The sequence below is a fragment of the Osmerus mordax genome, chromosome 5 (genome assembly GCF_038355195.1).
Source record: "Osmerus mordax isolate fOsmMor3 chromosome 5, fOsmMor3.pri, whole genome shotgun sequence".
NCBI classification, from domain to species: Eukaryota; Metazoa; Chordata; class Actinopteri; order Osmeriformes; family Osmeridae; genus Osmerus; species Osmerus mordax.
Genome location: NC_090054.1, coordinates 14,139,883 through 14,155,990, shown reverse-complemented (window position 1 = coordinate 14,155,990; position 16,108 = coordinate 14,139,883).

Sequence of the window (16,108 nt, the reverse complement as noted above, 5' to 3'; positions counted from 1 at the left end):
CTGCAGGACACTATGTGAACTGATGGGAAAATAATTGATTCCCAGAGACAGATGCCACTCATTAGACATATGAAAAACAATGCACACACCGCAGGAAGAGGCATAGACTGGGTTTGGATGTCTGTCTTGGTCTAAAGACACACTGGTCTTACACACAGTCTGCCAGAGAAAAGTGGAGAGTCATCGTGGGAATGTTCCTCATTTCTCCCAGAAACCACAAAGCAGAAAAGAAAAAAAAATCTGGAATTCCTGACCTGAAAGTGAAGTCTGATGGATAAAGTGTGAAAGGGCCTTGACCTAAATCCACTCTCCCTCCATCGCTCTCTCCATCCCTCTTGTGGCCATGTTGGCTAGTAGCCCTCTGATAGGCAGATAAATCACTAGCAGTTACTTTCATCTGTAGCCGAGTGGCCCAACACTAAACCACAGTGACTCACCACCGCGCCCCCATCTCCGCCCAGGCACTAATGATCCCCATTAGGTCCTGCAGCAGAACATGTGTCTCTATGGTAGAACAGGTCTGTGAGGAGCTGGCCTTAGGCCTTCCTGCTTAGTGTTCTGGTCAGTCCATTGGTGAGAGGGTTCAAAACTGGGGGAAACCCACGGATGATCAACTGTTTGAGGATGGAAGTTGGTCTGGTATCTAGGCTGTCATGCAACAGGGTGAAGGATATTCAGTGGATTTTGAAACCAAACGCAACGCCAACATCGTGGTCTGTGGTTGAAGAAAACCTCCTCACTGTGATACTGAATAAGCTCAAATGAAAATGTGACATTAAGGTGTGATAAAATGTGATAAAAGTTCTGGTCTCTCTGAACCCTCTAAATAAACACACCAAAGTAAGCACACCTACCGAATGGAAACACAGCTGATCTGGACAATCAAATAAGTCAATATTTGAGGCAAAATGTGTCTAACCTTCACTTGAAGGGGGTCTTTAAAGAACTAACTCTTGGACAGTGTTATTTTGTCAAAGGTTTATCTGGGTCCTTCCAAACAGTGTTAGCACACAGAGCTTAAGCCCAACCATCATCTTATTTTCTCTCCAAAGATTTGGAAACAACACAGGCCTCAGTGGTGGAATGTTCCTAAGAAACAAGTTCACCAAAAAAAAAGAAGGAATTGTCTTTTTGGCCGGGATTGATAGGAGGGTAATTTGATTATGATATGTGGTGTGCCCTGACACCTAGAAGCTGTATGAAGTTTGGTGAAGTCTGCCAAAACATGAGCAACTAAGCTCCCTTCTCCCCCTCCCATACCACTGCCCCGAGGTAAGCTAACGCCTGGGCAAGTGTCGGTGTGTGTGAGGGTGTGTGTGTGTGTGTCGAGAGTTTTAGAACGTGTAAAGGGAACAATAAAGACTAGAGTGACTGTGAGCTGTCAGCAAAAAATGACTGTTGGCAATGAACCTTGACACACGCACACACACACACTCTTACAAACTGGCCAGGGTATTGCGCATAGGAAGCCAAGAATAAATTGCCTGTCTGTAAGTATTTAAGTGCAGCATTAAGATGTGATTTATTCCCAGAAATATGGCATTATTGGAGAGAACATGCTCCAAGTGGTGCATCTTGGAGCAATTTAACTTATATGGGGGAAAACCACCATGATGAATATTTGAATAGGTTCCAATATCGGAATGGTAGGATTAAATGGTTACACTTGACTAAAAGGGCCCGCTACACACTTGGATTTATGTGTGTGTATTTGTGTGATAATATGTGTATACTGTAAGTGTTCGTGGGCTCCCACCCCTTACATCTTTTTGGAAGAATTTAAACTTTTTTATTTGAATGAAAGATGTCACCTGACTTGACACCACCAATGATGACAGCTGGGTCCTGGGGAATAAAAAAAAAAACATGTAGGTTTCTTTATGAATAGAGCGGTAAACCAGTAGCAAACTTGCCCTGTACCCATTGGACTCCATGCTCTGTACTGGCATTCCACCCCAACCCCTCCAAAGGGGTGTGGGTGATGTCTGTAGTCTGAGCCATGTTCAGCCTGCAGAACTTCCAGTCCTCCACATTTGTTCAGCAGATGTCAGTCACACAGACAGAGGAAGCCAGGATAATGATTGGCTGTGGACTGTGGGCCTCGCCATCAACATTTATTGTGTTTGTTGTCTAATGATGGACGACTAACAGTGGCAGGGGCTGATTTTGCCGGGTAATAGACGTTTTAATGCGAGTCCACATCTGTGAGATTCACATTTGCTCTGTCGATTTATCAATGCAGACGAAGATGGCTCAACGGGGTGACGTGAGGGGGATCTTTAGAAACATATCTAAGAGAACAAACTGTTCTGAATGATACATCTAATCCGAAAACAGTTTCTCCAACAGCCTTAGTGTGTGTGTTTATTTGAGTGTGTGTCTGTCAGTGTGTACTTGATATGTATTTGAGCTTGTGTATGTCAGTGTGTACCTTATACAATATGTGTGCATTGAGTGTGTGTCTGTTAGTGTGTACCAGTGTGTATCTGTTTTCCTTGTGTGTCTCTTTCAGTGGTTTATACAACAGAGCCTCAGTGTTCAGTTTGATAGTAGAGATAAGAAGAATCCTGACACCCATCATTTGTTGATGAGTATAGATTCGGGTTGAGTGTAATTGATGTCCCACCACAGGAACTACTCTGCTGGCTCCTGCCCCACAGCAGCACAGGATCGTTACTCCAGCCGTCAGAACAACCCAGAGAGGAATGCTGTCGGCATGTTTGTGCATGAAAGTCAAACTTGCATCTGTATATGTCCTCTTTTGTCGTTGGAGAAACAAATAGAGGAGAGACAATAACCAGCTACAGAGGAACCAAATCAGACTGGGGAATTGGGTCCCTCTGGCTTTAAACTAGTTTGAACTGATTATGTTTAGCTGACTGTTGAGAGTGTAGATACCAGAGATGTGTGATGTGTGCAATGAACGCACACAGTACATTGGGATGACGCCATCTTCATTGTCGTTGCTCGGTTAATAACTCGTCAAGATGTTGCCTCGAAGCAGGGAGGCCTATCTGAGGCTAACCGCCCTCTCAGCTCATCCGCCACAATCCCCTCAGTTCCAAACGTTGAGGAAATCTGGGGTTTTCTAAATAACTAAAATTAACTCAATGATCTACAATTAACATAATTGATATTTCACCAACACCCATTAAACACACATTAGACTTCTTCAGAGTGGAGCCCAACCACGTGAATTACAGGCTTGCTGCAGGGACCTCCCTGAAGGACTGGGGACGATGTGAATGTAATGTTGCTTTAATGTTGTTGTGATGTTGCTTTGTGTTGTTTTGATGTTTGGTGGAAGCTGTCAGTGTTATTGAGCTGCTCGAGAGGGAATTAGTCTGACATCTGCTCAACAGTTGGTCATAATTCATAGAGTGCGTGCATGCACAGACACACACGCATTCTAATGCACACACGCACGCGTACACACGCACACTCATATGAAACGAATGACGAAGACTATTACAATACAATTCGAAAAGAACACAAGCCATGCCAGGTAGCGGTTGGGGACGAGGGAGTAGGGGGAGGGGAAAGGATGTTAAGCGAGGAAGAAGGGGGAGGGGGCTAAATGACCTGTATTTTATAAGCCCAGGAACAATGACCCTGATGACAGGTCCGGTTGAGAGAAAGAGTACCAACTAGGATCGGCACTGACAAACACAGAAGCCAGACGGAATTATGAAACTTTCACTCTGCCTGTTATGTAATGGAGACCCCAGACCACTTCTCCCGGGGGATGTGGAGGCCTTTGTGTGAGAGAGGAGACGGAGAGGAAGGGGAGATGATCATGCCCCCCCCCACCCCAACCTTTCCTCCCTACTCCCGTCTCTCCAGGCAATGTGATTGGCTCTTTTGTCTAGCCGACTTAATCCGCCCTATCTGTTAGCGGCAGTGTGAGAGATGAGCATTAGTCTAGCAGCATTAGCAGCATTAGCCATGTGATATGAGACTGAAGAACACAGGGACCACTCTGGTGGATGTCTGTCTGTGAATCAGCTCAAGACGTGAGAGAAGGAGGGTGGGGGGTGGGCCGTGACAAGGGGGAGAGATGGATGGATAGTCGGAAGAAACTGGTGTATATTTCCTGCTCCATGTCTCTCTCACACTCGGAGCACTCTCTCCGACACAGACACGCTCTCGCGTTTTCTCTCTCCCTTTCCGTCATACACACACACACGCGCATGGACGCTCGCACGCGTGCACATATACACTCATAAATGCCCCACTTCCCTCTCTCAATCATTCCCCTCATACACTTAGTAAACATGTGGCAGCAGTTAAAGTGAGTTTAATAGCTATTTACTGTGTTCTCTAGGCTTTTCATTAAAACACATTTTCCACTCTGAGATTGCTAATGTTTCAGAAAACCCTCTTAAATGAACTAGTTATCATGCCAACATTTAGCATGCTCACTCACTCACACACCCACATGTGCACACACGCACACAAACAGATGATAGCATGGATCACTGCAGCTGTGAGGAAGGTGATCTCCAGTAATGACCTAAGCCCAACATCAACTCTGCTGGGTGAGGGTGAACATGTCAGTCAGTGTGTGTGGGGGTGGGTGTGTGAGGGTGTCATGGATTGGGGAATCTAGGGGAGCTAGGGGAATGATGTGACGGAATTCAATTTGAATACAGTAAATCTGAGAAAGACCCTCCCTCTGAAGCTCTGCCCTCCACAGGGCAGTGGGAGAACTACAGGCAATCCTGTTTTGCACTTAAACTCAACCGCCAACACGGAACAGTGCATCTTGCAAATATAAAGGATAGTACATTTTTGCTTAGCCAGTACTAGTAGTACACTTAAATGAGGTGAATGGACTGATATCCCAAGTGAGTATCTAAGTGAGAAGCCAACACTATCCGACTCCTTCTGCGTGAGGCCTGGCATGATTTGTCCGTGGGCGTAGGTCTGTTTGAGCCTGAGGTCTCTCTGTTCCCATGGCTGACAGACAGAAGGACCGTGGAACAAGAATCGCGAGGCGATCGCGTCCGAGGAGCGCAACATTTCGGAAGAACCGAAAGACGAGAAACAAAGCGAGAGGAACGGAGGGAGAAAAACAGCGCCCCTCTTTCTCTCTCCCTTACTCCCCCCCCCACCCCCCCCCCCCCACCCCCCCTTTCTCCCCCCCTTTCATCTGGTATGTGAATGGCTCATCACTGGATACCACTGAGTCCCTGCCTGCCAGCTGGAATACGGCTGACCGCTGACCCTCACCTCTCACCCCTGGCCCTGCCGAGTTCTATCACCCGCCGCACCTCAATGGCCTCCTGCGGACCTCCTCAGGACCAGTGTTAACATGGCGATGGCGCATTGCCATGGGGACACAGGGGGCATAGGGAGAAAGAGAGAGAGAGAGAGCCAGGCTGTGATAGGTTAGACACATACACACATACATATTTTAATGTATCTTTGTGCGTGTGAACCCATTATATCTCACCCCTATCCCTCGCAGGCCACGCTGACATTGCATTCTGACTGTGGACAGACTAAGGCCTGCGAACCTATAGATAAGGAACAGTCTTTGATCCTGAGGCTTGTCTACCCTCCTGGTTAGTGTCCTCATTCTCTGGGACAGGACTATTTGAACACTCAAGACACAGAGCAACTGTGCTTCCCTGGTTCTCCACACCAAAACAATACAAATACATACAAAAGAATTTGAAAAGGAATAGCATGTAACATCAGTGTGTGTGTGTGCGTATGTGTGTGTCTGCATATTTAAGCTCGCGTGTCAGGGTCCTATCCATCGCAACGTTGCCCCCGAGTTAAAGTGAAGTCCATGCTGTTCTTCCCCGGGACGGCAACTCCAAAGAGATCCTGTTACAGGAGAACCATACTTTCATCCTTATGAAAGACACTTGTGGCTAACCAGTTCTACTAACTCTGGCTACAGAGCTCTGACCATACCACAGCCCTGGGGGGTCATTCTCTCTGCTCTCTGGGTTTAGTAAACATAAATAGATAAGAGGCAGACATTCTAGTAAGTGTCTGAAAAACACATTTGAAACAAATGAAGTATGCGACTGGACTGTAAGTTGGAATATACACATGCACTCTGGACTGCACAATGCTAGTCTGCTTCAAGAAAAAGATGAATAACTCATTCTTCTGTCCATTATTTGTGTGTACCGCTTTGTATAAAAGTGTCTACTATGAATAAATGTACTGTAAACGCTCTGTATATTTAACCAAATTCCTGTGAGCAGTATTAACATGTGAGCTGGGATAGACGGTTGAAAACCTCCCATCACTTCATGACTCTATCATATTAGACATACTCTGTGGTTCCTGAGTCAACAGATAATGAATAGCTGCCTGTTGACAGAGCACGTCAAGGCCTGCACCATCTACAATTACACTGATTACCACATAGCTCTGCTCTTAATCACATACCCACATGACTAATTGGAGCAGGGCTGAGCGGAGCCTGTTCGCATGTGACCTGGCTGGTGCTAGTCTCTCCTGTGTGCTTTCACTCTTCCTCAACAGTCCTATATGCACTATCCATAACAACAGATGGGTTTGAAACCTCTGCAAGACTTCAGTGCTTTCGAGTTAACAAGGATTTGAATTCATGATAGAAATTCCTGTGGGGTGGGTTTAGCTCAGTGGTAAAGCATTTGACTGCAGATCTAGAGGTCACTGTTTGACGTCCCGTCCCCCCCCCCCCCCCCCCCGTACGTCGCTTTGAATGAAATCATATGCGAAATGTGAACTATTATTAATGTGGAATACAGGAAGGGCGTGTTTACACAGTGACAATCCTGTTTGTATTTGACTTTGATGTGTTTGATCTATAGTGAGTTGATCAGCTCCACTGCTGTGTTTCAATCACTATGTAGACATGCAGGATTACATGTGATGTGGTGTGTATGTCTTTATCTGAGAAATCTGAGTCACCGCTCTCTCCCTGTCTGTTCGTCCCCTCATCTCTCTCTCTCCCTCACTCTCTCTTTGTCCCCTCATCTCTCTCCCCTCTCTCTCTCTCTCCACTAATCTTGAAACAACATGAGAAGATGACAGCAATGTCTCTGCTTTCACCACATGCACACACAGCTATGATAAAAAGCACAATGGCTCTTTCTGAACAGAAACCTCACCATTCAGGGTGGATTAGCGAGAGGCCATGTTGATGTGAGAAACTTCATTCATGTCAGGTTAAACACACTTGCTGCTCAGAGTGAGCTGTGGAGCACACATAAACCATCCACTCTCTAATTACATGTCATTGCTGCTAAACCATGCAGTGGGTTCCTCTGGGGGTATCAGTATGGATGTCAAGGCAAAGCTCTGACCTGGTATCAGTCTTGAAATGTTGCTCCTTAATGGTGGAGGTTGTGGAGTGAGGAGAGGTGGAGTATTAGAGATAAGCTACAAAACGACGCGTCCGGAGTAGGCAGGAGATGGGATGTAGGAGAGTGAGGCAGGAGAGGGGAGGCAGGAGACTGAGGCAGGAGAGAGGAGGCAGGAGAGAGGAGGCAGGAGAGGGGAGGTGGGAGAGGGGAGGTGGGAGAGACATGCAGGAGACAGGAGGCAGGAGACTGAGGCAGGAGAGAGGAGGCAGGAGAGGGGAGGTGGGAGAGACATGCAGGAGATGGGAGGCAGGAGAATGAGGCAGGAGAGAGGAGGCAGGAGAGGGGAGGTGGGAGAGACATGCAGGAGACAGGAGGCAGGAGAATGAGGCAGGAGAGAGGAGGCAGGGGAGAAGAAGCAGGAGAAAGGTCCATGAAAGTCAAGTCCCAGCAGGGAGAGGCAGGTACGGGAGAGAAGTAGAGGAAGAGAGACAGGAAGAGGCAGGCCAGGGAGTCAGGGTTAACCTTCCCAATCCGGCATTGTTCCCATGCTTTGTCCTGAAGAGAATCTGGCTCCAGACCTCTCAAACCATAATTACATGTCTGCTGAAACCACAGACAATACCAGAGCACAGCAGAGGAGAATACGAAGACTGGGGGTGGGAGGTCATTATCAGAAAAGCTTTACAATAACTACGTGTGTATGTGTGTGAAGAAAAAAAGACTATCAATGGCACTTACAGGGTCCATTTTCTCTCTAATCAAGAATAGAAATTGACAAACAGAGGCAGCAGCAGAGATAGACAGACCTGCAAACCATTCTACAATGAAGGGTTACCGTCATACTTTCATGACAGTACCTCAAGAAGAGGCTATTGGCTAGCCTCTTTCACTCTCTTTCACCAAACACACACTTCCCCTCCCCATTTCTCAGTGTATGTAATCAGACATGACACACAGACAAACTTAGAATGCAGGTCAAACCTGTGGATCATGACTTTGTGGCCCCTGTACACCATGGACACGCTTATTGTACATACTACCTTCAACGAAAGCCAATGTTAAAGTCTAATATGCTTGGATCCGGCCCCAGCCTAAGCACTGCTCTGTCAGAACCACCAGGAGGCTGGACTGGACCTGAGAGGATCAGGGGGACATTATTGGTTTACACAGTCTCCTGAACCTCCCTCCCGGAGAATAGACGCCCGCTTGGCAGAGCCCGGCTTTTAATAATGTCTCCAAATCGCTACCAGCTGCTCTGACGGCAGGAAATGCTTCCTCCTCTTTAAAAACCTCTGAGGGAAGAGGGGGACGAGGCCTGGCTTGCCTGGCTTAGCTAACTCTTCCTCGCCGAGTCAGTCTCGAGGACTCCCGTGGATTCCTCGGCTCGGTACCGTATTTCATTACGTTTATTATTACTGTTTGCTGCTGCGCTCCGAGACTGAGATAGCCATCTCCCTCCGCCCTCGCCAGTCTCTCTGCTGTACCTCCTGTGGCTGAGCCATCTTTCCCCCCTCCCCTCTATCCCTCCTTCCATCTCTCTCTCTATCTGCTCTCTGTCCCTGGCTCTCTTTTGACCTATCCGAAGTGCTCGTCGGGCATTCTCCTACCGCGAGGAAGCATGGCGTCACTTTAAATAGAGATAGCGGTGAAACAGAGAAGGAGCACTGAAGTCGGAGAGAACCGTTTGGTGCTTTTTGTTTTTTAACAGCCGTAGTTACACGTTCCCACTTGCTGGGTAATGCCAACCCTTAAACACGAGATCGTTTCCTGACATCAACTGGGAGAACCACAGAAGACTGACCACAGGTCCGCATGTATGGGAGATGTTGGGGCGCTGTACTGTTGCTTGTTATAAGTCCTGCATTAACACAGACAAACACCTCCCAGATGTGAACCCACGATCACACACAGTTACTGTCAGGCCTGAAGAGGCCGTTTAGGGAGACTAAAGGCCTTCCGTCGGCTTTGGTCTCCTGGTTGTGAAAACTGTTTAAAAGGGAGGTAAACAGCCTGGGGCCAGCAATAACAGACTGGGACTGATTACAGAGAAACAGACAGCGGGAGGAGGGAAATATAGAAAAAAGAGAGAAAGCAAGAGCGGGGGAGAGGGAGGATTAGATCCCTGATAACATCTACTTACCCAACTTAATGAGTTCAGGCAGCAAAAGGCTCCATGACGTTGCAAACAGTTGTGTGGTGGTTTCACAGCTACAGTAGAGAGGTTATGTGAAGTATGCAGCATAACACATGACCCCGTACTTCTATCTAAGTAGGGCTTATGTTGCGTTTCTGAAACATCAACACAGACCAGGTCAGATTTGTTTGGAGTTCCTAAGAGGCAGACTATACTGTGGTGTTGCCTTTAAGCTATCCCCTTCTACTATTCTCACCCGCTCCATCTCTCTTATCCCCTCCATTCTCGCCCCTCTCCCCAGTTCCACCCCTACCTCCCTCCCTCTTCTCCAAATCTCCGCTGACAGTTCTTGATATGTCAGTGAAAGCTGTCGCTTTTGAAGAAAGAAAAAATAATAATATGGATGTGAGAATGAGCAAAGGAAGGTGCATTCCTTCCCCCTTTGCAAGGGAGAGGAAAGGACAGGGGAAAGGAAGACCATCCGATGGCAGACTGGAGGAGAAAGAAATAGAGGGGAGGAGGAGGAGAGGGAGGGGGCTGAGAGTGGGGGCGGGCAGGGTTGGGAGGGGGGGGGGGGGAGCGGGGTGCCACCTCTGTTGCCCCACGGCACTGTGGAAAACACATGGCCTTGTAATGCTTCAAAAGGGAAGGGGGGCAATTACACTGAAGTTCAAGGCACAAAAGGATGCCCCAGCATGACAACCGCTCCTCTAGAAACACAGAGGCTTTCACAGGGCACAGAGCCACGTAGAGCACACACCGCTCGTTTCCTTTCTTCTCTCCTTCCCTTTCTCTCTCCGCTTGTCTCGTTTTCCTGTCCGTTCCTTACTCTCCACTCCCATTTTCACCTTGTTTCCTTCCTCCCTCTCCACTCCTCTCCTCTCTAGTCCTCTCATCTTCCATCATCTCCAGAAACGGCACTCATGCCGCAGCAGAATGTCTCGTCTCCATCTCCTCCTCCACATCTACAGAAGGCGGCCATTGTGTGTCTGTTCCTCTCTAGCCGAGTCAGTTTCTCTTTGAGGGGCCTGAAAGGGCCATTGAGGGGCCCCGTTCTTGGCTGTGGAGCTCACCTGCAGTGCGGAGACTAAGGGACCATTCTGCAGCCCAGCAGCTGCCTGGCCAGAGAGCCTGGCACCCGGGGGGACGGAGAATAGCCGCCGCCGAGCCTTTCAATACGAAGCCACTTAGTAACAGAAGGCATGTGCCAAGCCTGCAAAGCCAGGATGAAGAGTCGCCCTTCGGAGTTCACTAAATATCAGGGAAGAGTTAGACACCCTTCTTACCCTCCTCCTCCTCTCTGCCCTAGTCCATCGCGGTCTCACCCCTCTCTCTGGGCCTCGGTCACACCCCTGTTTACAGAACAATGACCAGAGGGGTAATGGAATGGGGCAAATAGAAGAATAGGGCCCATGGGTAGGAGACAGGGTTGGTAGAACTGAGACAGGGCAGAGGGGCTGTAGCATTCAGTAGTAGAATGGGGTAGGGGCACGTTAACATGAACATGTAGAACCATTTAGTGGGACAACGATGAGCTCAATGTAGAGCTTTGAAATGTTTTGAGAGGACTGCACAGCAAACTCAACACAGATGACAAGTGCAGTCGCTTCACTTCCCGTTGCAGCTCCGCCTCTGAGAGGGCCGGAGACTGTATGGAACTGAGGGCGGCTCAGCCTATCACGAAGCAGCTCTCTATCAGCTTGTGCTTGTACTCTGATGGTAATTTACGACGGCCCGGGGATACAAACACACGCAGGCATACATTTACATTTACATTTAGTCATTTAGCAGACGCTCTTATCCAGAGCGACTTACAGTAAGTACAGGGACATTCCCCCGAGGCAAGTAGGGTGAAGTGCCTTGCCCAAGGACACAACGTCAGTTGGCATGACCGGGAATCGAACTGGCAACCTTCGGATTACTTGCCCGATTCCCTCACCGCTCAGCCACCTGACTCCCTCCGCATACACGCTCACACATACCAACACAAACACAGGCTCAGCATGCACACACACACACACACAGTGCTCCACAGTCAGAGGAGTGCAATTGTGTTTTCCACCTCATTAAACATCCGCGCAACCGAGCTTTCATCTTCCCCTCCCTCCTTTCATCAGTCGCTTTCCATGGCATCCACTCATCTTCTTTCCATCTTCTCCCTTCTTCTCTCCATTAATTGGAGCCATATAATCCTCACTATCATCATAACCCCCGTTCGGGGTGTAGAAGAATCATTCTTTCCTACGCATTCAAAAGTATGTCTCTCCTTTTCAATCTCCTCAGTGTTGGGTCTGGACCTGAGTTGTGACCGAGCCTCTGGTTTTGTTTGGAGCCCGGCCCCTCAGTGGCAGGGCCTCTCAGACAGAGACAGGGAGGATTTAATGCTTGTTGATTCTGGGGCCTCCTCTCTCTCCTCCCACTTCTTTCACAGCTGCATGAGACAGAATATTGTAATCCCAGAACAATTGGCCTAGGCTGTTTGTTCAGACTCTCTGTGTGGTGTGATCTCACACACATAAACGTGCTCAAGCCCATGTCGCATTTGAAAACACACTTTAAATCAGGCCAATTATGTTTAATGAATCATAGGGCGTCACAAACCGTGAAGATGTGGATAGCCATTAGGGGATGTGCAAAATTGCACGGCAGATCCCAGTGTCAGTTTAAGAACCACACATGATAAACCCTGACATGTTAATTACAGGAATATTTCACCAAATATAATGATGAATGGAGAAACAAATTGCCAAAATGCAGAAACCGGTTCATGAGCTGTTCAGTGGTTTGAAATAGCAGCCATTTATAAAATCAAAAGGTTAGCATAGATGACCATCTGGGACAAACACAAAACCGACATAACAGCTTAATCACCACATCAGCCAGCCAGGAGAGATCCAGTATCATCCTTCTCCTTTCAAGGGCCCAAAGGGATGAGGCAGGAGAAATCAAAAAGTCAAATTGTCTAGGCGTATCTGGGTATAAGGGTGTGTGTGTGTGTGTGTGTGCTGCTTCGTTGTATGTGGGTCTGAGAGTGTCTCTCAGGTTTCGAAAAACTGCATCCATCCTGCTGGGTCCCCCTCCTGCATCTCCACCATCAGTCAGCACCTCGGTCCTCCTACTCCCCCATCTCCTCCACCAAAACTGGGAGAACGAAGCACCAGTGGACTCTCCTCCTGGAGCTCTCTCTTTCTCCAGCGGGACCCAACCGCGGTGCGCAGGTACGGCCCGTCCATCGTCTGAGTGTACCTGGCTACATGTGCTGTCAGCAGGGGTTTCAATGAGCTCACCCCCCCCCCCCCAACCTCTCTCCAGGGCTCGAGCGGGCGGGTGTCTGGTTCCCTCTGTCCCTGCCTGTCCCTCCCGAGCCGCTACGATGCAGCAACAATATGTCACTGTTCTGCTGTTAGCGCCTCTGGCTGGAGCCTGGCCGCCCCGGGCCCCTACCAACCAACCACTGGCCTCCGCTTCCACGTCAGACGCCATGTGGAACTCGACTGGCTGTCACCAGACTCACTGTGCTACACCCACTAAACAAACACACCAACAGACAGGATGCCCCGCTGGCGTCCGCCCTGTCAACACCTCCCAGCACTCTCGATGCGGCCCCACAGTCACAGTACCTTGTAGAGGAGGACAGATGGCACTTAAGCAATTAACTAGGGATCCATCGGGTTATTAGACAGCGCCAGTTCACGTCCTCTCTCACATCCTACTTCAAAATAAAAGTCCCCGTCTCCTTCACAGAGGACGTACAAGTAAATAATTGAATAACCAATAACCACATTCAGTTACAGTGGACATAAATCTCCTGTCTATAGACGCCCCTAGCTGGGCTTGCCTCTGCTGTAAATGCAACTCTAAACGAGACTTGGAGTGCCGTTGTAGAATCTCTTGTCAAACTAAGTCATTGTTTTTGACATGGTTTACTCTGTTGCATGTTGGGACACAAACCTCCTCTGGGGGCAAACAGGAACTTCTCAGAAGCTCTGCGCTGTCAGGGGGCATGGGGGAGCATGAGGGGCGAAGAGGGGCCGTGGGACTGAGAAGGCCCATAGGAGTGTACGGAGAAACTGGTGAGGGTTAGGGAAGGGGTGCGAAGATAAGACTTTTAGAAGGAACGACTTCAAATGAACACATAAGCCCTTACCCCGAGTCTGTGAGGGAAAGAAGTACAGAAACCTATACTGACATTTCGAGGTCAAGGGTTACTTTTATCATGACAAAATCATACTGTAGAGAATTGACAGCTGGCAACAGATATATATACACTGTAAAATGAGTGACATGATCACTGCTGGCAGCCTGAAGCCTTCCCCTCTGAGCTGCATCTGATGTCGAGCAGAGAGGTCACAACCCCTGTCCACGTTGTTACACTACAGCGCCCAGCTAATGGGACTTGATTGCCAGCAGTGGTGTGTGTGTCTGTGTGTGTGTGTGTGTTGTTCCTCTGTTTCAAAACGGCTCAGTTGTAAACGAGTCGAGTCACATCTCTCCTGTCCCCTGAGGTGGAGTCAGCTTTAGTTCTGCCACATAACTCAGTCCTCATGATTCTCCAACCACATCCTGTGATCGAAATTAGGAGAATCACAGAGACTAACTCATTAACACGGCTACTCTGATAATCATGTGACCACTCCAGGCAATCTTGCATAGGAGAATTTATGCAAGAGATACGGACAGGTCACAAGGAGATCACGAGGAAATACAAATGTATAATGGAAAGAAAGTAGCTCAATATAAAGATGTACTGAAGGTAGTCCTATTTTATCACAATGTGTTTGAGGATGAGGAACTTGGATTGGATCCTAACTGACGAGAATTTGAGTCCTAACTTTTGAATCCTATGCATGCTGATTTGAGACGTCCTAAAGTTATGCACTCCAGCAACGGATCTCAAGTTTCCATCTAATGTCTATCTGTGGAGTGTAGATGAGGAGATAAGGGTTCTATCCAGGTTCAGACATGCCTGGTTCTGGCAGGTCCATTCAGACACACTCTAGTTTTATTATGCTTCCCTATGCAGTGCCCTGGTCACTTTAAAGACGATACACTCCCCACCAGGTTCCCCACTGTGGCCTTTATAAATGTTTATCCCACACTACTCTCACTCCCTTCTCAAAGTTTTCTTATGACTCTGAGTGCCTGCCAATTTCCATGAAAGAGAAAAGGAAGGAAAAAGAATGAATATATAAAGCTTGCTCTGACATGCATGGTTCAAAAAGATGACTTTTTGGAAAACCACAATTACCTCCTTAAACAGCTCTCTACTGTGGTAAGCCTAAGAGCAACAGCAGGGTTGGGGTTTTGCGTACGCTCATACACACATGCACACAGGGGGCCTGTGGAATAGATGTAACCCCCTTATGCATACTTTAATATTCCAGTCTCTATATCAGATCATCATAAAACGTTGAACTAAGGGAGACAGAAACACACACACACTCACAAGCGGGGTTTTAGCTAATGTAAACAATGACAAGCCTGCTGAGGAGTCCTCTCTGCTCTGCTGGCAAAGCCACAGTCAGCCCCGGAGGATCCGAAGCTAAATACACACTGTTGACTTTCCATGCAATTACACTAACCCCAAGAAGAGCAACAGGAAATATTAATTATTCAATAAAGACGGTACAGAGCAAAACAAAGACCCTATATCTAGACAGAGACGGGTCTCACAGAGAGAAACAGACATGTCAACAAAAAATACAAACATGAGACATTTTCATGCAGTTTTTAAATTGTTTCTATTTTCGGAGTAACATAGTGAAGTTTTCTATGAATTATTTCAGTCGAAATATTCGCATGTTATATTAAATAAAAACAATATTGTTATAATATTTGCCTTTTTCGAAAATAAATTGAGAACTTGTCTTGAAGTCCGTTGTTTTTAATAATTGCATGGTAATTAAGAAAAAAGTCGTGTGGTATAGGCTAAATAAGGGATAAATTCCTCTAAATTACAAGGCATGGCTTATTCTTAGATTACAGAAAATAACGCTAAAATATTGGCATGAGGATATAGCAAAAAAACTACTAAGAAAAAGAAAACACTGACAGGCTGTGGGAACGGTTTCCCAGCAGCCATAGACATTCACTGTGGAGGACAATTGTTTAAGTGGAGTTAACTGTTTCTCTCTTTCCCCCAAGGTAGCTTCGGCTTTGATCCCGCCGAGGCTGGCGCCGGCAGAAACATAACTGTCTGCTGTATAAACTCCTTGACTGTGTGTGTGTGTGTGTGTGTGTGTGTGTGTGTGTGTGTGTGTGTGTGTGTGTGTGTGTGTGTGTGTGAGTGTGTTTGTGTGTGTGTATGTGTGTGTGACTGACTGACTGACTGACGGTGACGGATTGCCAAGCGCTCGAAACTTTAAAGGCCTATACAAGCTTTAAATTGCTTTAATGTAGCGTGACTGACGATTATACTTCATTGCTTCACATCCCTGGAACGGTTTTATGAGAGGATTTGTCACATTTGAAAAAGATGACAACGAAATAAGTCGAAGAAAAACATGTGATCGAGTTATTGTAATTTCATTACAAATGCATAAGAAAATACACCAAAATGCAATGGAACATAAGAACTCTTAAGCTTCGTTATAAATGACAGATAGAGACATAACGTTTAATATCATTCATTTCCTCGCTATGCTGGGTTTATTGTAGCTAT